Genomic DNA, 25,482 nt, shown 5'->3' with positions numbered 1-25,482 from the left:
TTTTTCTATTGCAACGTTTTGATGCACATAAGTTATATCAAAATGAGAGCGTTTTGTAAATCATTTTTAGAAATGATAAACGAAGCGGTCTCATTTTTTGATGCAAAAAATTTAATCAACTTTTATTAATCATGGCCGAAATGAATCGACTGAAAAATAAACAATTTATTTTCAGTTATTTTCTTAATAGTGTAATTGCGGAGACTATTTCACTATTTAATTTGAAAATGAAAATAACAGAAAATCAAAGACAATGTGCAATTCGATAATTAAAAAGTGACAGCTTATAAGCATTACCGAAAATGCATGAGAAAAAATTTGTCGATAAAATCAATATAGCCGAGCTTTTTAGAAGGTAGATGGCAGTTTTGCTTTTTATAAAAACGATTCAGAAAAAATTTAAAGAAAGAAAATTGATGAGTGCTGCCATCTACTTTCTAAAAAGCTCGGCTATATTGATTTTATCGACAAATTTTTTCTCATGCATTTTAGGTTATGTTTATAAGCTGTCACTTTTTAATTATCGAATTGCACATTGTCTTTGATTTTCTGTTATTTTCATTTTCAAATTAAATAGTGAAATGGTCTCCGCAATTGTACTATTACCAAAATATCTGAAAAAAATTCGTTTAATTTTGAGTCGATTCAATTCGGCCATGATTGATATAAATTGATTAAATTTTTTGCATCAAAAAATGAGACCGTTTCGTGTATCATTTCTCAAAATGATACACAAAACGATCTCTTTTTGATATAACTTATGTGCATCAAAACGTTGCAAAGATTTGATGCAATTTTTGGTCTTAATTTGATACTTTTAGGAAAACTGTGAAACTCTCTCAAGGCACGAGTAGGAGAAATTAAAGTGAAATGTAACGAAAATCTGTGTTTTTGAAATTGAATCTTTTTTTACAGGAACAATTGACAATTGATGTTGATTATAATTAGAAATTTAATATACGTTCCAATTAAATTTTTTTTTTGAACTCTCTGTAAACTATTAGTTAAATTTTACTAATTCAAAAGCAAAACAAGTTGTAAATTCAGATGTTCATTACATGAACATTTTGCTTCCTCTTTACGATCAGCAAAAAAATTTACTTCCTCGTGGAGAAAGCAAAATTTTATTGCCAAAATGTGAATTTTTGATTTTTAACTTCTTTCTTTTTAATTCTTTAAATTTACCTCAAATGTATACTTTATATGTATCGATCGATTCGTCTTGACGTAAGGAATACAATTATTTCATATATAAACTTCAATTTAAAAAATCACAAAATTTTATAGCCAAAATGTGAATTTTTGATTTTTTAACTTTCATTAATTCTTTAAATTTACCTCAAATGTATACTTTATATATATCGATCGATTCGTTTTGACGTAAGGAATACGATTTTATTATATATAACCTTAAATTTTTCTATTTAAAAATTTTTTCGATTAAAAAAAAAAAATTTTGGAAAAAAGACGATAAAAATTTTTTTTTGGGGTATTTTTCAAAATCTTTTAGTCAGATTTGAGATATTAATATGATAAATGAGCCTACCAAATTTTATCTAAATCCATTAAAACCTGTTAAAGTTATCTTCTAAACAAAAAAGGGATCCACACACACACACACACATACATCCGGACAATTGATCAGGATCTCATATAACATGTTTCTATAAAGAAAAAAATTTGTTTCCGCCACTTTGAAAAGTTTTATAAACGAAAGGACTACAAAGCTTCCTCCATGAGGAAGCAAAATGAGTCACTAATTCAAGTTAGTTAAAATTTTTTTTACTAATTTAGATTTAGAGAGAAAAATTTATTTTTTGCTTTTTTATTAAATAAAAAAAGCAGACGGTTCACGAATCAAAGGGAATAAAAATTTGTAACCAATCATATAATCGTTACATTTTGCAAACATTTTTAGAGATAAATAAAATGCAAATAATTAAATTCGTCAAACATTAAATGAAAATGATAAACTTTTATCGCTCAAAGTAACGAGAACAAAAAAAAAATACTGACGGCTTTATTCAAATTTAATAAACAATAAATACTGGGAGATTAATTTTGTATATAATTTATGGTCCATGTTTTATAATTTTTTGTTTTTTCTATTAAAATTTAAATTTCATATTGTCATAAATTCGTTTTTGTAACCCAAAAGATGAATTTATAAAATTCAGAGCAGTATCATTGTATTATCAAAGTAATTTCCTTTTTAAAAAAAGGAATCTTTTTACGTTTTGACCGCACATGATCATAGGTTTTGCTCCCTGTATTCTTTAGGGAGATAAAATATTTTAATCAGTCGTAATGCATGTCTGTAATTAAATTACTTAATTTTATATGAAATTTTACTGTCTGCTATATGTATATATTAAATGATAAGGCAACGCTATGAAATTCGTGTTGTAAATGAATGCTAATTAAAGCCAAAGCATTCACAGTGGACACAACTCTCCTAATTACATTAGAGCTCTAAATCGATCTATTGTTCTATCGACTGCGTGCGGCCGTCTGACCAAGCTTCGTTGCGGTTCACTGTATCTGCCTAAGGCTTTTAATTGGGCCTCCCTCGAAGAGACGGTCACTCTGACCCGGGGATATACATACATATATGAGTGCACATTCCGCATGATCACTCTCTAACCGAGTTTAATTGAAACCGCGAATCGTTAAACATACTTTAAAAAAAAAAAATTATTAACATCTTAATCTGATAAAAAAAATTGTTGACCTTAAATTATTATAATAAAATAATTACAAAATAAATACTTCTTCATTTATTATGAGAATGTAAAAATGAATTTGAATAAAAAAAAAAGTAGGCGAAAATATTTGTAAAACGAAAAATAAGTGAAAGGAAAAAAAAGAGCAAAACGAAGGAAAACAATTGAAGAATAAAGAGAGAAGTAAAGAAACAAGGAGAGAAAAAAGATGATAGAAAGAAAAAAAAGAAAGGGGTAGGTAAAGAAAGAGAGAGAGAGAAAGAGAGAGAGAGAATTCTTTGTGAAGGGATTTGAGAGGCACGTGAAGAGAGGTTCTTGACTCTGCGCTGTCCTTAAACCGCACACAAGACAGCTTGCGAAGTCCAAAAAGCCAAAAGGCTGAATTCGTGGAAATGCGAGATCTGTCAGTGGCCTTGTGTCGTTCAGACTTTAGGAGAAAAAAGCATCTTTCTCGCATTTCTTCAGTTCTACTTTATCGACCGATTCGTTGTCTGCCTTCCGGATAAGAAGAGACAAAGGCACTCTCGGTCTGCTAGGTCTGAAAAACGGAAACAATGTTATATACTCAGATTCAAAAGTGAAGGTTTTTTTTCGTTGCTCAATTCGAAACTTTTTTTTGTAATTTTTGAAAAAATTATATTGTTTTTTTTTTTTTTTTTATATAACTGAGATCAAAAGTTTTCATTAGGGGAGAATAAATTTTTATCAGAAGGTCTAAGTAATTGAATAAAGAAGAAAGGGACATCGTAAAAAGTGTTGAGTGTTTTCTGTGGGTCATCCGTTTATCCATTGGCCCGATCCTTGCTTATCTCTGCAAGGTTGGTAATACAGTAAGAGTGCGGAAAAAGAGGCCAGGCCAATTGATGGGAGTCTTATCATGGCGCACTGGTGGGTGTGCGATAAAATTCTTTATGTTCACCCTCCCCTTTTAAGGCTTTGGAAAGAGGGATTGGATATCATCATCGATTGGCTTCCTTTTATATGCGTTTCGTTGAGGGCAACGCGTGACGGTAACGGTCACGTGCCACAATGTCTCGTGTCGCTTATATATATATAACAGCGCGAGCGGCTCTCTTAGGCGTAACGGCTTTCTGTCTCGACTAGGATATCTGCCTTGTCCCACTTCTTGTGAAATATAACTCGTTTCCTTTCATTGTCAGCAAAGGAGTTTTGTGCCGTCGCAATCTCCTAGTTTACGTCCCATACCAAATCCTTCTTGCGCGTCAGATGAATCTGGATTATTATCATGTTGCAAGGTGCTGAATACTGAATGCTTCTCTCTCTCTCTCTCTCTCTCTCCTAAGAATTCTCAGCTTTATGATGAAAACTTGAAGGTTTCTCAGTTTTATCTACCTTTTGAGTTTTCTTTCTTCAAGCAACAATATCGAGAAATTTCCCATTCCCTTGTGTCCCGATTATGTCAACTTTTTACCTATTATTTTTAAGACTATAATTAAAAAAGACTAATCAAAAATTAAGTTTAATTTATTGGGGGGGGGGGGGAATTTAGTCAAGAAATGTAAAATTAAAAAAGATAAAATAATCGACAGTGGGATTTTATAATCCCATTTTCATAAAGTATCCCTCATGAAACTAGATTCTTGCGGAGTCTTTCACAAAAATGACATAAAATTGATTTTACAACCTATTCTTCAAAAGATATACCTAAAGGTCATCGAATCAAATTGTTATTATAGTTAACGGATTTCTAGAATTAAAGTCTAAAAGAAAAAGATTTTTCAATAATAAAATATCGAATCTGAAGAAGTGACAATAATCAAATATCTCTCACGATTTTGCGTTTATGTTGGAGCTTTGTGACCCATAAAGTGAAGATATAGTTTAAATTGGAACGAGTGAGCTCGTATAATCTCTCCTCTTTCGTCGCCTCTTCTCAGCCCTGTTACCGCATATAGTATCTCTACAGAAGGAAGTAGAGGAAACATCGCAGGAATCCCAGTTTCACTTCCCCGAAAATGCTCCTCTATATATGCTCGCTTTGCCTACTCTTACGAGTTAATCTCCCCTCGTCTCTTCCTGTGCTAATCGGTCCCGCTAATCCTCGACGTTAACATTGCTCAAAAAAAAAAAAAAATTGCAAAATCATTTTTCTGAAAAAGATGTAAGATTTTGATTCTACAATTTTCTTAATCTAAAAACATAATACAAAACAGAAAAATTAATTTTTTTTCAGGCATTTATTTTTAATTTTTTTTAATTCTAAAGGTTTAATTAAAATTCACGCGCAGTTTAAATGAAACTGTGTGTATATATATTCTAATTCAAATTGTACGTCTGATTTTATCGGAAACCACTATCAAATTCTAATGACCAAAGGTCCGCAGATTGTAAAGGACATATATGCGGAATCAGATTCCACTTGGTCTCTAGTGAAAATCATATCAGATTTCATGCGATCGAATCGGAAATGTTTAGCTGAATATTGGTTGGTTCGACTAAACGGTTTTAGTTTATAGAGGGAACCGCAGAGCCGCGTTTGATCAAGAGTTGAGACCACGTTGAGTTTGCTTGGTCTGCGCGCAGTTCACCATATCGTAAACCGAAACTGCAGTAAAACAACTCAAAATTGCTGTTCTGCCTTCTCTCTCTCCCTCTCTCTCTCCTTTCCTTCTCTTTTATGAAAAGCGGCCACGCTGCTGAATTTTGATCTTCAAACAAGTCTCTAGATAATATTTAATAGAACCAGGGAAGCAATGTGATTACTATGCAAAGCCCTCAAATTCCACACCGTACTTTGCAAGTTCAAATATACAATATATTGATCGATATTAAAATTTCATATCAAGGTCGATTTTTCATTAAAAATTACAGAAGAGTTAAAATTTTTAATATAAAGAAATTTCTGATATGCGCTATTAAACGAAATTTAACAATTTCATGGTTCGAAATGTTATGCCAAAGAATAATACGCATTTCATCAGAATTTGCAAACATAATTTGGTGCTTGAGTCCCAGCAGGAAACGATTTGTTGACACGCAAGGCACATATAAGACATTCGGAAATGCGTGACATGTTTTGCAGCAAAACTAATGTTCATTTTTTTTTTTCCCCTTTATTTTCCATTACTAAAATAATAAATTTTCTTAAAATATTTAAAAATTAAAATTAGTAAATTTTTTACATAGAAATTGTTTTTTATACATAAAATTTTTAAACTATAACAATTGGTCAACAACATCAATAAATTGAACATAAATCAATCAATGAGAGAATTTACCGGATATATCCGCGCGTGTACTAAATTATATTCTCATCACAAAATTAATGACAATTTATTAGAGCATGTCGAAACTACTATATTGATATATATTAGAACTAGATTATTTGAAAATACTAACTAGTTTTTGTATTAGTAGTTGCTCAATTTATATTTGGCATTAGAAAAGTAAAATTAAATATAAAAATTTTGCATTAATATATAACATTTGTGTATGGGATTTATTATTTTAGATAAACGCTTATGAAATTGAATTTCTATCTTATGCGAGGTAATAAACATGTTGTAATTCACAAAGCGAATGCTGATCCCCTCTGAGATGAATATTATTGTATTCGGTGCCACTCGCGATACTCTATTGTCACGATTGATTATTATACTCGTGTACAGAGTACAAGATGTTCGCTCTTGGTTGCGCGTGTAGCATAATCTTAATCAGATGACTGACAGTTACGGGCATTATTCAGGATGTAGTATTGGAATTCTTAGCATACTGATGTTAATCAGATCGAAAATGCTAATGATCTTAAGCTGTGAGACGCGCACTTTTTTTCCCAATGGGTATATATATATATATTTAATTTAAAATGACATTAAATATCGTTATTTAAAATGAAATTTCATTTATTTTAAAGAGTTTATTCAGTATTTTCGTTTTTTCTTTCTCAAAATGAGTAACGTACGCTAATCATTTTAAAGTGTATGTCACTCATTTTGAACCGTAATTTTAGGTTATGTTTCTTAAAAAAAAATGAAAATAGAACTAATACAAATCACTGTTCAAATCTCAATTAGATGAAAAGTAACTTATTTTGATTAAAAATTAACATTATCACAAAACATAACCTAAAATTTTTTTCAAGGTCCCTTTTACGAGCTTTTAATATATACATATATATATAGACAAACTTTATATATGTAAGGTAAATAGTTCGTCACGCAATAGTCTTTAATTTGATTGCTTTTGATAACTTCTAACTAAACTGCTTTATCGTTTGCAAAGAGCTGAGTTACAATCGTTTAAGTACTATATAGAGTTATGACCGGCATTGACTTCATTTTGCATGGTTTGTGAAATGTGAGCAGCGCTACTCTACATACCATAGCGCCTCGCTTTATATACTCACAGTTCATAACTATAATGAAAACACATCAAGGCAATACACAGTAATTTTCAAAATTTTCCATCCCCATTTTAAGTTATTTTGATCTTGTTTCATATATATAAAAAAAAATAATTAAATACTTAAAAAATATGTCCTCTCTTAATAAAATTTTTTTTTTTTTTTTGCTTTTTAGTAAAAAGCAAAAAGTGAATCAGTAAGTTAAAATTTTTACTAAGAGAGTAAAAAGGTTGAAAATTAAAGTCGATGTCTTAATTAAGACATACTGTTTAACATTCCGAAATTTCACACCAATAAAAAAAGGATCTTTTTTGCACTGTGGTGATTATAGGTCTTGGGAATGTTGTGTGTGATATAAGCGCATGTGCGTATTTATGAGACACCAGTTACGTGAGCGCGTAGGAGAATCCCCCATTCCGACTTGGGCGCCATATGACCGTCTCTGTCACGCGTCTACGCGCCCTTCTCCTCTCGAATCCCGTGTCCTAATGCCACCCCCGCCACCTCACCCACCGCGACCAGTAACCCCCCCACCCACGATTCTTCGACCTCCTCCCCCCTCCAATTCCCTTTCTAGCATCATCGTCGTCGTCGTCGTCGCCGGGTAGAGTATAGCATAGCACAGGCATGGCACGGCATATCCATAGACATATATATATGAACATACACACACACACACACACAGTGTGTCTATGGGCATATCGACGAGATCCGAATACAAACGAAGTGGACCGAACGCCCCCGACTCGGGCTCTGCGCGCTCAACCCAAACCCAAAGAAGCATAGTTGCATTTAAACTGCCATCCTAAGGAGATCTTCCGAGTCCTGGAATGGCTCTCGCGCTCCTCGCGAATACGATAGGGAACAAAAAAAAAAAAAAAAAAAATTTTTTTTTCAACATACTCAAAATTTTAAGAGAAAAAAAAATTTTTCCCAAAACATTAAATTTAGAAAAAGGAATTGAAAAAAAAAATGTTACAAGTGAGTAATCCTAGGCAAAAAAAAGTGTTACATATAGAAAAAGGACAAAGCCTACTTCCGGGATTGGTGTTTTTTTTTCGTTCTCCCCTCCTCGCTTCTGGATAAAGAGAACGAAAAAAGAAAAAGTGTTTTTTCGTGAATAATAAATTTTGCGTCAATTTCTTTTCTTTTTTTTTTTTGCCAATGAAGATCGAAGAAGAAAGAGAGGAACGAGAAAGTTGTGCAATCCGGGTTGCCGCGTGGGAGACCTGTCGCTTCAGATGAGTCTCTGTGGAAGATGCTGCCGGAGAAATACTTAGACATCAGGTGAGTCGCGATTGTGAAAAACGATACCGTGTATTGTAATTCATGTAATGGACCAAAAAACTATAACGATAGTGGCATTAATGTTTAGATTAAATTTTTAATATATCTTGAGATACATGTATGTATGGGTATATGTATATGTCTATATATATATATACGTATATATGTATTTTAGTATATATACAGGATTCGAAATTCGAGTACTTCACGGTTCGCCGCAGGCGAGCTTTTTCCCCTGAAAGCCCAACACCGCGGGCTGCAATGAACGAGAGACTCAATTTACGAAAGTCATTAAATATTCCGCGGTTCCGCTACACGAACCAAATTGATGCGTTCGTTTTCGAATTTCGGTAAATAAATCCCTATCTATTCATACATATATTAGACAAGAAAAATACGTTTAGAAATTTTTTTTTCATTTCACATTTCTTACATGTTTGGTACTTATTACTATACTGAAAAAATTTGTTTGATTCAAATCGATTAGTTTTATTAAATAAAATAAATATTTATTTATTATTTGAGTCAAGATATCAAGAAACCGTTTAATTGAATCAAAGAAATTTTTTTTGTTCAGTTATTATAGTACTCTATTGATGTTTAATAGTAAATTTTTAAAGTTTTTTTTTTTTTTTTAAATTATTTTTATATTGTAATTTTTTACTATTTTTTGTAACTTTAGTGATTTTTATATTATTAACTTTAATATTATTAATTTTCATTGATATTATCAATATTTGCTTTTAATAATTAGTTATAACTGATAATAATAATTTTTCTAATAAATCATTGATTATAATAATAATTTCAAATTATTAATCTCAATTATAATTCCAGTCAAAATCAAATTGATGTATTAATTAATGAAATTAATTAAGTGATGAAAAAGTACGATGTGCTAATTTTGACATTAATTAGAGAAAATTTTTTAATTGAATATATTAAAGTAATTTATTAAAATTTACTTTTAATTATTTTATTAGTAAATTTTAACTAAATTTCAAATATATAAAGAAAGTAGAGTTGATTATCAATTCTGAGATAGTGTTTTAATTACCTTTGAAATACGACCTTTTTCAAATGATATCTGGAGATTTTAATTTATACGTCGAAAAAAAAAAAGTTAAAGAAATGTCTGTGCTTCGCGAAAAAGTTCTCGAGAGTCTAATTAAATGTCATTGACTTTTTGAAGGGGGTCTCAAAATCTTAAATAGTTCATTCCATTGTTTTTATGACCTTTTTCTTTCTTTCTTTTTTATTGACTTATTTTTCCACGTCTCCTTACTCATTTCTTCTTATATATATATATATATATATATATATTAAATGAAAAATCTAAAACTATTAATTAAAATCTTCAATAAAATTTCAATTAAACTAAAATTTCTAACTATAGAATATTTTTCAAAATGAAAATTATTTAATATTAGAGATGTAATTTGTTTCGAATTTTAAATTTTGATACTATTCTTCTGTTTCATTATTCTAAAGGATTTTGTAACTTTGATAGAATAAATGTCGAATAGAAGGATTTTGTATTTATAGACAATTGTAATTCAATGTTAGAAAGTTTCGAAAGTCATTGTTCTCAAACGAAAATAAAAATATTATTTAGAAATATGTCAACATTTTTGGACAATGTCAAAATTTCTAGTTCTTATTTCACATAGTATTTATATTATTTAATTTGTCTTTTTTCAATTACATTTTACCGTAATTTTTAAATTATTTCCTTTTTTCACCCACATTTTCTAAAAAAAAAAAAAAAAAGAAAGAAATCTTTTTTCTTCAACACTATCCAATTGAATGAGAAATGAGTTTTTCGAGCCGTTAATAATTTCTTAAATTTAAAGTATTTTCTAAAGGAACAACTCGTCATTCTCGGAACTAAGCCATTCAGTTTTTCATTGTTTACCTTCGGTTTTGTTTCAGAAATAATAATCTTATTCTCATTCTTTTTATATATATATATATATATTTTTTTTTTCCTCCGAGTTCACATTTTATTGTGTTCGGAAGTCACTAGTGATTCTAAGTTAACGGGGCACCAGCGAATGGCTTTCTGGAAACGAGTATTTCGCGTGTGAAAACCCATCGGGCGAAACCCTTGAATAAGAAATTGCCTTTACTTCAACTCTCTTAGAGGGTACAGAAGACTTCTTTTTTTTTTTTTTTTTTTTTTTTTTTTATCAAAAGATTTATTCCAGAAACTCCCTCTATCTTTTTCAATACTGAATGTTTATTATTTACCTGTAGAAATAAATTTCAATTGAATAAAAAAGAAATAACGATTATTTTAAATGTAAAAGTAAGTAAGTAAGTAAAAAGTAAGTAAGTTTTTTGAAAATTATTATTTAATTTTTTCTCTGTTGACCAGTAAATTTAGTCATTTTTTTTTTTGGGGGGGGGATTTTTAAAAAATTGATTTTCAAAATTTTCTCATTAAAGAGAGGAAACGATATATCTGCGATTAATTTTTGTATGTTCAAAACTATTTTTAAGCCACACAAACATTTTATGAAAGGGTCGTCGAATGAAAAATAACTTAATACTCCCATATTACCTCCATTCACTTTCATCTCCGAAAATTATGACATGCGAGTGAAGTCGTATTAGTGTTCGTGGTTCACGTAATAATGGGTTGAGTGTATATGCCACGCCTTACATCAACTTGAAAATTATTTTTCGTGTCTCACGAGTTAATTAAATGTCATTTTCATTTACCCCTTCAATTATATTTCTTGTTCTTTTTCTATTTTTTAAGTAACACGTTTCTTATTTGTTTTTCTAACAAAGATAAAATCAACTTCATAGTTATTGTTCCTCCCTCCACCTTTTTTCTCCTCAATTAACAATTTAACTTCTTTATAATTCTTCAATATCTTCTTTTTTTTTTTTTGGAAATAATTTTTTTTTCAACAAATTTTTTTTTAATAACCGGAAGTTTTTAAAAAAAAAAAAAAATGAAGAAGTTTTTTTTTAATGTTCTCGAAGGGGAGAGTTTTAATTTACGTCAATTCTGGGAAAATAGGAGGAACAGTAGGTGGAACTGAAAAGTAGGTCTAGTATGAAGGGGAGGGGATAACGGACGAAGACGTTACTGGGAAGATTGGCAATTTTCGCAAAATTAAGCGAATTGAATTGAATTATGTGAGGCCTGGTGACGTCAACTTTGTAACTCGCTGAATTGGCGAGAAATGCGATAGCCAGTTTTTAGCATCGATATGACTTTAACCGGGAGAATTATATATATATATATATATATATATATATATATATATATATAGTGGTATAGGAATTGAAACAAATAGTGCACACGTTACGCTCGTGTTGATTCAGTGACATTAAAAAGACATTAGCGTCGACTGTTTTTATTCACCTTGAAGGCGGGAAAACTCGATTTTTCACGTCCCCTCTTTGTAATTACTCTCACGATCCTGCCACGACTCCATTCAAGTCGATTTTTATGCTTCGCGACTCGAAAAGTGCCCAAGGTTTATATATATATATATCTCAATTCGTGAATCTTTATATATATATATATTCTCACGAATTTTAATTTCTTTCATTTTAAATTTATTTTCCCTTAATTTCTCCTTTTAATAATTAATAATTTTCCATTAAAATTTTTTTTGTAAAAATTAAATTAAAAAAAAAATACAGAAAACTCTTATGAGAAATTATTATTATTATTTTTAAAAAATGTGCGTACATTTTTAATCGAGAATCGTTATAAAAAGCCTCGCATAAAAAAAAAAAAAATTTCCAATTGCTCCATGAAACTAATCGGATTGAGTTTCCAATTTTGTCGACTACCGCAGAATTCACGGAGATTGATAGAATCAGATAACACAGGGACAAGAAATCAGATCCGCGATTGAAGTTTTTTTAAACTCATAAATCAAATAATGTATATTTGAAAAGAATACATATTTCAAAAAAGAATTTTCAAAATTATTTTGAATTTGTATTTTTTTTTTTTTTAATCATCCTCTTAATGTATTTTTTATACTTTAAAAAAAGAAATCTGTTGACAAATTTTTTTAATAAACTTTTTCTTCAAATAAGGGGAGGGGGGGGGTCAAAATTTTTATTATTCCGAATATTAATGTTTAATGATGAGTGAAATATGAAAATTACCGGAGAATATTGTTGATTCAGATACTCTGTTTCCGAATCATTAAACCGAGACATTAAAGGGAACAATGAACTTGAAGAAATCAAATTGAAGCTCACAGCTAATAGACTCGAGCTTCCTTACAATAAAGTGCACATAATCAATATCTCAGAGGATTAAGTTTTTATGACAGTAGAATGGTATGGAAGGGGGATCATCCTCCTTCAAAAAAAAAACTGCCAGATCGTAAAAGGAATATGAAAATACGGATCAATTGAACTTTTAGACTGATAAATAATTCTCCTCGAATTTCTACCGAGTTTCCGATAATGAACGCAATTAATATCCCTTGTTTTAATCTCGAACGTGAGACAAAATCGCAGTGAAAAATTTTCTTCTTTTCTGTCAAAAAAAAGCATATTTAATGCCTAGAAAGAATATTAGAAAAAACTTTTGATTTATGAAAACATTTGTACAATTGATCTCAAAAAAAAAAAAAATAATAATAATTTAATTTCTTCTTGGAGAAAGAGGCGAATTGAAAAATGTAATAGCAGCATTCAAATGTTTTAAAAATGTAAAAGAATTTAAATTTGAAATCTACATTTGAATTTGTTCAAGTTTTGAGTTTTTTTTTTTTTTTTTTTTTTTTGCAGTGAGAAATACTGTTAAATTTGCAGCATATGTAAATTGGAAAGCTTACAAGTTTCACATATATATATAGTTGGAATTTAAACTACTCTTTGAAGCTGAATTCTTTGAAAGAGTAAAAAAGACGACAATCACTTAAATCTTGTAAAATATTTATCTTAAAATCTGCAATGGTAGCCAACTGCTTCTTATAGAGGAAGAAAAAAATTTTTATCACAGAAAAATAAAAATTAAATAAAAGAAGAGTAATCTTAATAGTAAATGAAAATACTTGTATAAATTACTAAACATTTTTTATGAGTATGGTAAAAATTAATTAATTTTTAGTTTTCAATTTTTTTTTTTGGGGGGGGGCATCTAATGAGGCAAAGGTTTGTGACGTAATATTTTAATTTTTTTTTTGTGTCTAGTATAAGGCGCATGCCACTGTGAACATAGAAATTGTCTAGATGTTTGTAAATGCTTTACAAAATTATGGTGTTCGTATTACAGATGAATTCACACGCATTTAAACTTGTATATTGCGTGACGCGCTCCACTGACGCTCTTTTACTGCCGTTTTGCTAGAACAATACAAACAGAGAAACCGACACTCTATATACTTCGTAATAGTTTGAAATCAGTTGCGCTTGTGTTTTCGGTGGGATGAAAAGAGCCGAGAGAGAAAGGCGTAAGAGGAGATATGGAAATGTTTGTCCCGAATGAAAGCTCTTTAATTTCTTCCACCTCGCAAAACACAACTCATGATTTAATGTGGGAAATAGTTTTAATTATTATTTTCTCTATAATCCCGTCATTTTAACATAGTTTTTCATTTTGTTTTTTAATTTTTAAATTACAACCGTAATAAACAAAAAATAGCTTTAAAGATAAATAGCACTGTTTTTTTATTGACTTTAAATTTATGTATAATCAACACAATTGTTTTTCAATTTTTCATATATATGTTTGCGTTTTATATATAGAGATATAATTGATAAGCATTAAATATATATAGAACATTTTCTTTACAAAAAAAATTTAGATTAAAAATTTTTAAATTCTGGTCTATTTGACCGAGTTTAGGTATTTTTGTACTATTTATTAAAATGATATGACACATGTCTTTTATGAATTGAAAAAAAAGATGAAATCTTTTTGGACGAAAGACGTGCCGCATATGTAAATCAACAATTTAAACTCTCTTCCCTTGAATTTATAAATGCACTTTGAAGTTCAAAGCTTTGAAATTGGAACAAGGAAATATAAACGCATTCAAATTGGAATTCTGCCGAATTTTAGATGCATTCAAAAATAAGCTTTAGCAAAAGTTTCAAAATTAGAATTTGTAATGTGAATTCCATGTCAATTATAATAAAAAAATTAGGTCACATATATTAAAATTGAAAAAAATGTTTTTGAAAAAGAAATATATATATATATATATTATTTATTTTCTAAAAAAAATTATAATGATGACAAATAATAAGAATATATTTAAATTACTGTTTATAGTGTCTCGCCAAGCGTAACATGAGTGTGTGTATATATATATGGGCAAAGTAGAAAAATATGGTATGTGGTCAGACAAATTGCACTTCGGAACAAATTGTTGGTGAATGATCGTTGTCTACATATATATATATATATATATATATATATATATATATATATATACCTGCGAAGTGTTAAACGCTATGCCTGTCATTTGTATATAACCACCAATTCATCTAAGTTTACACACTTTCCAAGCTTTTTATGGCTCCTGCTATTTGTACGTCAATCTCAGTTCTAAAACCTTTTTCCTAATCCAAAGAAAACATTGTTAATTTTTGTTTACACTTCTTTATTGAATTTTTTTCCCCTTTGCACCTTTAATGTTTGCCTTCATATTAAATTTCAATTTGATATTTTATTATTAAAATTTTTTACTGTTTATCATTTTCGTTTATCTGACTGACTGTTCTTTTATGTAACTCTAACTCATATTAAACATCTGTTCAGAGAGAAAGACATCGATTTTAATGTTTTATTAAATTTTTATATATTTTTATTAAATAAAATATAGAATATGAAAAAAAAAAAATGATTGAATTATAGTATTTGTTGAAATTGATATTCATTTGGCGTGTATATGGTTAATAATTCAAAATGGATAGAGAAAAGGTCAGTCGTGAATCCTTCGAGCCTAGATATAGGTGTTAATTGACTTTGAATCACGGTGGTTTACATTGGGTTTGGGAAGTTGTGAGCACGAGTCAATTAGTTTACAATATGTGTGGGTGTGTTTGTTGCCTTGGGGAGCTGTGAATCTCAAGTTGGTGTCGATGACTTAACATATTATATACACTCGAAATGCTTCATAAACTAACGGAGACAATATATTTCCTTCTCAATCAGTTGGTATATAAACCCCCCCCCCCCCTCCCTCTTTGCCGTTCTATTGTTTATATTGTTCCGAGTGTAACACGAGTTGAATATCAATTCTCATTGGGAGAATTGCAAAATACGATATTACACTTGAATATATCAAAACATTCCAATTGCTTCCCCCCTCCCCTCGTTTGCCTCTTCATAATACATATTTCATGTAATCGCGATCGTTATCTATTTTACAATCGTGACGCAGATATAAAATTAATTGTATTTAGTGTGAAATTCATTTAGCATTAATTATAGTCTAATATTAAACAATAATCAGCGGGGAACAAGGATTGTTGCAGTGACAATCAAATTGTTAATATAGAACTAAATCTGTTATTACAAATCTGATTTGTTATGACATCAATGTGGTCTGTTACGGTAATGATTTGTTGCTGCAACAAATTTTTTTGCACGTCTAAAAATTCAAAATTACAATAACAAAGTATAGAAACAAATTTGTTTCCAGATTTGCGTTATCTCTATATATTAACAATCGTGTTAGAAGATTTAAAAATTACTTTTTCCTTGCGTTTATTAATATATATATATATATATATATATCTGATTGAAAATAATTTTCTTCCATTGATTAGAAATTTGTTTTTCGCTTATTGTCTACTAGCTTGATGTAAGTTTTTTTGCAGAAAAAAAAGAAACAAATAGGAAACTGAAAAGCGTTTCTAGTAAACGATTAGATAAAAGTGGAAAAACGCGATAGATAATGATTTTAAGATTAGATGTATATCTTGCGTGTGGAAGAATTCTAAAAATTCATCCCATCTCGAGCGATGGATTAGGGTTTTGTTTATAGAATAAAAAAGAAAAAAAAAATCGTGTATATATAAGAACGTAAAAGACAATTAGGAAAATGTATATTCAACGAACGAGCCTTATGGGGGAAATTGCCAAGTTATACATGTTAACAGGCGAAACCGCTCATGGCGCCTGCGATGGTAAACATAATCAACAATAAAATAAGCTTGGAAATTCAGAAATAAGTAATCATGAGTAATCTGCGTAATCATAGTAAATTGCTTTGCGCAACATGTTATATCCCCCGCAGGTAATAATTTAGATCGTGTAATAGTGCACACAGATATTAAGTAGAAGGTAACAGTATACGTTGTAATGAGGAAAATTAATTGTATAATTAGGTTCACTAATGCGGACAGGTTAATACGAGAGTTCAGAACCAAAGTGCATCATAATCTATCGTGTCCGGTTTTATCATGATCGGAAGCTGATAGGCAAACACGGCCCTCCCCCCCTGATTCCTCCATTGTCGATAAATGAAATATAATCGAATTTTTCCGCTCTTGCCAAAAAAAAAAAAATTTCATTTAGAAAAGGCGTAAAAAGAAATTTAAAGTGTTATTAAAAGTATTTAGAAAAAGAAGTATATATAGAGAGTCTATAGAAAGAATTTAGAAACTTTCAGTAAATGAAGAAATTAATATTTTTGAATAATAGAAGAAATAAAATTTGTTAAAATAACTAATTTTGTATGGGATGGGCGTTTTTTAATTTATTTTGAACTACTTTTTAATAATTGCGTATCAAGTATATAGAGTGGATAATTTGTGACATGAATTGAGAAATTACAGTGTATGCTTCTTAATAACGGTGATTGTGGGTAATATTGCATTTTAGAAATGATGTGGCAACGATTGAGATCGGTTCGACGGCACACTGTGTAGAGTCTCTTTATTTAAATTAAGCCCTTGATGCACTTTGATTCTCCTATTCAATCAGTGTATTTTCAGTTGCCTGGTATACATAGCCATTCATTATGAATTCAATAGGGCCGATAATAGGTATATGACTAAGTCTGTATATATATATACATATACACACCACGATTTTGCATTTGCTCTCAATAATACGTGAGCGACGACGCGAGTTTCATATATACGTCGTATTTCACTCACTCTCAAATTCAATACTATTAAACCTATTTTCGAAAATTAAAGCACTCCCAAATCCATTGGTTACGCAATCAAGATATTTCATTCAGTTTATCATTTATCTTGTTTTTGGCTTTTAACATTGCAACAGTAACACTTTCACCCTACCACTTGAATCATTTCACTTCCATTTTCACGAAAGTGGAATAATGAAAATGGAAATGAAAGTAAAATTATGGAACTAGAATGGTTAAAGTTGTAATGGGAATAGAAATTTTAGTTCTCTGGTTACATTTATCTAGGGATTTTTTTTTCCTTTCTTTTTTTAAGCATATTTGACATTTATCGCGTCCAATGTGACTTTACTGTTTCTTTGAGTGCATATTTATTAGGGAATTTTCTCAAGAGACGCTCCTTTTATTTTTCTTTCATAAGACAATCAATTATTTGGGATAAAAGTCAAAAGATATGGGCATTTATATTCCATGCACATCGGAAATAGTTTTACAGTTCGCGCATACCGTAAAACCATAACAGAGAGCTGTCAAGTGTGTAATAAAATGACGATTTACTTCCTTTACGTCTCATTGACGCAAAAATATTTACGGACCTCTTGAAAGATAGATTGCAAGAGATTCCAAAGTAGATAATCAATCATTTCCGTTCTTGCTAAAAGCACTCTCTCTCTCTCAACAAACAAAAAAATGCTAAAAGCTTCCTGTGCAATTAACATTTAAAATACATACATCATTAAAAATAAAAATAAAATTTTTTTAAAATCTGAATAATTCTTGGGAAAACAAAAGCATTAGATGAAAATACCAGAGATACTTTTGTAAACAAGAGCGAGTGATTTTGTTTTGAAAAATTGATACTATATGCCTCAGGGGTCTGGTTTATATACATGCATGTTTGAGGATTTTCCCTTGTGGTATATAGATCGGACGTGTATTTTCGTTAATTATTCATTCTTGGCAGGATGCAACGCCTACGTTTCCTCGTTGAATAGTAAATGCGCATTTCACCCTGGAAATTGGCTAACACCAGCTTTCCAGGATCAGCTTCGTTTGACAAGACGTGTAAATTGAATTGACCATTCCTCAAGCGACTCCCATGCTGATCCAAAATGGACAAGCCTGTCAAATTATTGAATGAAAATTGGACAGATTATATCATGACATACATGGCATGCGATACAATTCGGCTTAACAGTTTCTATTTGATTATTAACTTTGTACTAAATCCGCAAAATTCTATTTAATTTTTAAATAGAATCTAAAAATTTTAATAATTATAAATTTAAATATAAAATTATAGTGAAAATTAATTCTGTGTTTTTTTTTTCACTGAAAAAACAGGATTTAATTTACATAACCTGAAGTTGAAGGTTATTACTATCAAAATTAATTATGTAACCTTTTCTCATTAAAGTTTGAAATTACTTTGACATAAACATTAATTTTGTTAACATTAGCGTCATGAGACTAATTCACTAAGAGTAAATTTGATCTTGTATATACTCTCTGTGTGAGGTTATAGACTTCACTTCTCTATACATATAATGTCGATCAATGCCCTAAACTCTCAACGTCTAAAGCATGTTTAAGTTTAGAATTTGTTATACATATAGTCATATCACACTCTAAACACTCTCTAAACCTATACTTTATCGGATCATCAGCTTAGAATTTTAATTCTGTTTGCTTTTGTAAACTGTCCAGAGAACTTTGAGGCAAGCAACAAATCACAATATTTATGTATGGGAAAACCGTTATTTTTTTTTATTCCATTTTTATTATTGTTACATATTTATATTCATATATAATAGTATATAATAATAATAATAATTGTTATATACTACTATAATAATAATTATTATTATTATTATTAATATTTATAAACTTAAATTTTCAAGATTTTGAATTTTTCTTTCACCAACAAACTTAAACTGAAAATAATTGTAATTTACTATTTTTATTGACAATATTTAGTGTGTAGGAAGGGAATCTATAAAGCAGTTTGAATTAACGTCGTTGTGTCAGAAAAGTCAATTGATAAAAACCTTCATATAATTCTATCACATTTGAAATGATGTGAAAATGACATCACTTTTAACCAGGAATTATAACTTAAATTTGTTGACTTTGGTGAGCTTCCACTATATATATTTGTCGAAGGAAAATTGTTCTAACAAAAGAAGATAAGAAATTGATTGTATCAGAAATAACTCAAATTTTTTCACGATTCAGAAATTTTTATTTTTACAACTATATATACTATATTTTATATATATTTTTTATTTTATATATATATATATTATTTTATACATAATATTTTATATATATTTTTATTTATATTTTTAATAAAACGTTTGATTTTCTCTTTTGTTTCAGGTGAGTTTTCTTTGTTTTACTACTACTGTTTTTGGAATTCAAAAAGGTAAGCTAAACATGCATGGGTTTAAAAAATGTATCTAATTTGCAAAAGTATCATCGAATTTTGAAAATTCGTAAAAAGAAGTTAAATTATTATTTGGATAGTTTTTTACACGAAGAAAAATGTAAAAACGAATAAAGTAACTTTTACTATACTTTAAAAGTAAAACCTGAACTGTCCGCAGTTTCTGCGCATTTCTGGCAATTTTTACTCAAGAAATAGTAAAATTTACTCCGAAAATAGTAAAAATTATTTTGGAAATAGTAAATTTTACTATTTCTGGAGTAAAAATTGCCAGAAATGCGCTGAAACTGAGGATAGTTTAGATTTTACTTTTAAAGTATAGTAAAAGTTACTTTATTCGTTTTTCCATTTTTCTCCGTGTATAAAATTTTCTTTACTCTCTAAATATGAATTATTAAAAATTTTAACTAATTAATAGGAAAAAAAAAATTTTTTTTTTTACTATCAAATTAGTAAAAATTTACCTAATTCAAAAACAAAAAGTAAATCACTGATTCAAATTTAGAGATTTGATTAGTATTTTTAAATACCATTGAATTTTCTTTAGTTTTTAATTTAGCTTTTATTTGTTAAAATGAGAATACACGGAAAGAAAAGGTATCGTTGTCCTAACCATAAAAATATTGTTGGTCAAAAATAACCTTATTGATAATATTAAACAAATAAAATAAACATAAATTGTAACCATATAAAATGGTTGCTTCAACAATATTAATATGGTACACTAAATAATGGTCGAAGCATCAATTAAAAATGGTTGTCACATCCATATTAGCATTTGTATGTTTTACAAATATATGGTTCCCACAGCCATATATTCTAGTTGTGCTAACAATTTAAAGCTAGCTATTTAATATGGCTGGAGCAACCGGAGGTATGGTTGGGACGTATTTTTCAATATAATATGGTTGAGACAACCAAAGGTATGGCTGTGGCAACCATTGGTTTTTTTTCGTGTAATAATAATAATAATAATAATAATAATAATGATACTAACAATAATAATTATAAAAATAATAAAAATCTAAAATGTGAATAACATGGAAAAGTATAATAATTATCATTGTAATAATGAAGACAACAATGAGAAAAAAAAAAAATTTTTATAACAATAATTTAATATGTATAATAAAAGTTATGAAACCTCTTAGTGAATGAGGTTCATAAAAAACGAAGCGTGTGGATATTACGTGACGTTCAAAAGGAGAGCTTAGCTTCACGACATTATTAAAGAGATGTGTGGCAAGGGGGGAAAGGAAGGTTTAATTTTTTTTTTCAAAAAAAAAAAAAAAAAAAAAGAAAAATTTTCAGCAAAAATAAAATTCAATGCAATCTCATCTTTTAAGAGAGACAGATATTGTTCACAGGACAAAAAGATTTTATGTCTTTAATTTTTTTTCGCATATTGTTATTTAATTATTTTTTGCAATTTATTTTTGAAATATTTGTAAAATTAATTTTTATTTTCTCTTGGCTTTTTGTTTTTTTTTTTTCAGAAAAAATTGTTTTTAATGATCATTATAGACGTCATATATATATATATATATATAAAGTGGAGGCGGAAATCATTGGTTCGCTAATAAGATTTGTCAGAGAGTGTGTAGCTTCGTTTCTATATATATAGTTAGAAAAGCGATCGCGCGGCGAGTTCGAACGAAATCAAGTGAAACTCCATAACAGCAATTGATCTCAAACGTCAAGCGGGCAGGTCTTAGAGCGTCAAGCTCAAACTCGTAATTAGATTAAGGTTGTATACAGTGTGTAGGTACGCCTTGAGCGTGGGAAAATTTCACTCTGCAAATTACTGCCTTTCCTTGTGACGGCATTACATCCTATAGGGAATCTAAAGGAAAGTGGGATTATATCGGATACGGGATCGTGATACACGTCGGAAGGTGGGTATATAGAATATATATACAGAGCTGACGTTGTTGGGAGCTTTGCTATAAGGGCGAGGGAGATCGATGGTCTTCTGGAAACTCGCGTATTTACAAACTACAGACTGAAGAAACTACATGTGAATCCTTTTTTCTAATTCGTCTTCTATTAAATTCAATTTTTAAAAAAATTTCAGTAAAATAAAATGAATTTATGTTTTGGAATTTTTTTTTTTTTGAAAAGGATATATAAAAAGAAAATAGAGAGAAATTTCTGACGAGATGGTTATATTCAAAAAGCGACGAAACCATCTCTCTAAATAATGAAAATTCCTCATCTCCTAAAACAGCAACTATTCGAAACGAGAAAGAGAGAGAGAAAGAGAGAGAAATGAAAATACTCAAGAGGAACCGCACGCCATGTGCTAAGAATTTGTCCTCGTCAAGAAATTTCACGGCATCATGACGCTCGCAACCATTCTTCGACATACTTTTCGTTCTATTACTCATTCCCAAGAGAGCGTTGTTGAAATGCCCGTCCACTGATCTTGAAGCGGAAGAAAACGCAAAATGATGAAGAAAGAGAAAAAGAAGAAACTCGGCCATTTCGCAGTGGGAGTATTTTTCTTCTTCTTCTTTCGTTTATGTGTCGCTCCTTTTTTTTCCCTCCTCCGTCCATTCTACCCGATTTTGTACCATTGGGAACTGAGCATGATGCCGAAGTAAAGTCTCGAATGGCTACGAAGAAGAAGAAGAAAGAAGAGAGAGAGAGAGAGAGATTCATCCGGTCTCGTTTAGATACGGCTCTTCAATTCAGATACCGAAATTGCGAGAACCGCCGGGCATAAACGTGGCAGTAAAACCTTCATCGCGACTTCTCTCTTCTCAAGCGCCTTTTTCTTCTCTTCCCCCCCCCCTCCATTCCGTATTCACCCCCCGTCTTTCTTTTTTCCTTGTCTCATTCCACTTTATCCCACCACTTATTTTCCAGTTGAACTTCGTCTTTGCCATATACGCGCTTTAACCTCTATTATCATCATCTGAGTTTTACGTATTCTTTCCTTTTTTATCAACTGGTTTTTTTTTTTTTTTTTTTTTTTTTTTTTTTTTTTTTTTTTTTTTTTCGAAAACGATGTGGGGGTACACTCATATTGGGATAAAAAATGACCTCTTGAAAAAAACGTGTTCTTTTTTTAATTTACAATTGTTGATTTAATATTCTTTTTATAGTTGTTTGAAAATTAGATTTTTTTTTGCTTTTAACGAAATTAGCTACCGTTCTAACGAAATCTTCTCAAAAGCATTAAAATTTTCGCTTCTATTAAACCCGATAAAAATTCCGTTTGATGACTTAAGATGTTTTCCACTTGGGGAAAATGTTATGATCAGTAATTGTTATTAAACGAGACCCTCGGATGGCATTTCCGTCTCTGGTTTCTTCTCTTCTATATATCTCGTGTCTTCCTTTTGCCAATCCATTTTCTTCCCTGTTTTCCTTTAAGGCCTCACTCTCTTTCGTTGATTTTCTTCTCCCTTTTCCTCTGCCACGTAGTTCACGTTATCTCGGCGCCTTCGCGTTGATGACCCCCTAACCACGTTACGAACCGACTTGGCGAACCTAAATGCTTTTACCGGGTTGCCCCTGGTTACGCCTGGGATATCTTGTCGGACGCCTTGCTCTTTTCGTGTATGTATGTATATATATATATATCGTCGACAGTTGAGAACTCGTTGTTCCTTCTGCGTGTGTCTCTATTTGACCGGAAGTACAATGTCCACACTATGGTTCCATGATTTATTCAAGGGACATAAAAAAATTTCATAAAGATTCAATTTAAAATACTATTAGTAACCTAAATTTAGAAAGTGAATATTTTTTTTTGGACAAAAAGGAAATTTTTATTGAAATTCAGATGCTTATAATCTTAAATTAAATTGTACTTTAGTATCATTAGTTTAATTTCCAAATTTGAATCAGTGAGATTTCACTGATAAAATCATTAGAATTTAGCAACTGAATCATTTCAGTTAAAATTTCCATTGTAATTTAGTCACATTACACTGAAAATCTGTAGAATTATTTCTGATTTAAACAGTCTAATCTGCATTATCATTAATCGGTAAAACAGATTTGACTGTTTCAATCAGTAAAGAATTCTATACTAATTTTTGATTGAAATATAATTGAATTTCAGTGGAAATTTTACTAAAATGATTCAGTTGCTAAATTCCAAAACTATTTTATCACTGAAATCTCACTGATTGAAATTTAAAAAGTGCTATTAATTTAAATAAAAATTTTTATTGCATCCCTAAATGGAAATTACAATTCTTTCTTATATTAAGTTTTTAATTTATTTAGATTCAACTGTTATTAAATATTTTGTGTTCAAAAACAGAAAAGCTTGAGGTTGTTTGTAACAAATTTTAGAATATTGAATAAATTATAAAATTCTATACGATTCAAGAGAGCTTTCCTAAAATATATTAAAAATTTCAACCCAATACTAATAATAATGGATTAGAATAAAGAATAAAAAGAAATTTTTGATAAAAAAAAAAAATGAAAAATTCGCATCTAGATCATAAATTTTAAGAAATCTTATTCGCTTCATAAATTTTTTTTTTTTCATATCTACAAAAAAGTCGTATCCCAAAGCTTTCACAATATCCTTCGCTTACGATCGATCCCCCAGGAGTCAGCCAGCAAAGGAAACGAGTAATGAGGTTATTCGTTTTAACAAGACTCACCTGCGAGACGGAAAGAAAAATACCTATTGAAAATATTGAGGTCAATCGGGAATTTTTTTTTTTATTTATTTATCTTTCTGTATAAATTTTTTGTTTTTAATTTCTTTTCTGTTTTCTTCAATGATTTTTTATCATTCACTTACTCTCTAAATCTAAATTAGTTAAAATATTAATTAATTTAAATATCACGAAAGATTTTCAAATTCCCCCCCCCCCTCTCCAAAGTGTACTAATTTTAATTGAATACCAATTTTTTTTCCCAATTAAAATTTTTATTTTCAAAAATAACAATTTCATTTAAAACTTTTCATTTGAAAGTTGAATAATTCATTATGGAAGTTAGCATTTTACATAGAAATATTTTTTCATGAGATTTATTCTCTTTTTTTCAAGTTGGCGGAGCAAAAAAAAAAAAAATACAGAAAGATAAGTCGAAATGAAGTTTAATTGAATTAAATGATATCAAAGGTCGGTAAACAGAGAGTCACCCCTTATGCCGAGTATATAGTTCTGCTTTAATTCTCCTCGCATGTGAATTTAGCTAAGCTGTTTTAAATCTCAAGCGCGACCGCAGTAGTAAACGCTTTTATGGTCAGACAGTAGAACGTACAGTTAATTTAGCCTGAGGTGCGGGTATAACTCTTCACGTAGCATCAAACTTATATTTCTCGCTCTTTTGATGCACTCGTACGGTACCTTTGACTCGCGCTTATACAACCTCCTACTATTCTTTACTGACACGAGTGTCTACACCCACGTTCATTTCAACGATTACTGCTACCACAAGAAAAATAAATAAATGAAAAATTTTAAAAAAAAATCCCTATACGTATATGTAAGAATTCAACCACGTTGTACGACCATAAAGGATTGCCAATTTTGTCAGTGAAGAAAGAAGAAAAATCTCCCGACACAAAAGAAATTGATTTTTTTTTTTTTCACTGAA

General features: G+C 29.8%; 1 long non-coding RNA gene across 1 annotated transcript in view; it reads left to right on the top strand.

Moving 5' to 3' along the window:
- Nucleotides 1-7,890: 7,890 nt before the first annotated feature.
- Nucleotides 7,891-25,482, top strand: part of LOC127287680 (uncharacterized) — a 71,076-nt gene continuing 53,484 nt past the window's right edge. Inside the window, exon 1 of the long non-coding RNA XR_007843905.1 lies at nt 7,891-8,373. This is a non-coding gene — a long non-coding RNA (uncharacterized LOC127287680). The remainder of the gene's footprint in view (nt 8,374-25,482) is intronic.

Source organism: Leptopilina boulardi, unplaced genomic scaffold (genome assembly GCF_019393585.1).
Source record: "Leptopilina boulardi isolate dan_hultmark-lab unplaced genomic scaffold, ZJU_Lbou_2.1 LbouV2_372, whole genome shotgun sequence".
In the NCBI taxonomy this organism is placed as follows: domain Eukaryota; kingdom Metazoa; phylum Arthropoda; class Insecta; order Hymenoptera; family Figitidae; genus Leptopilina; species Leptopilina boulardi.
This window is presented reverse-complemented; position numbering and strand designations above follow the sequence as displayed.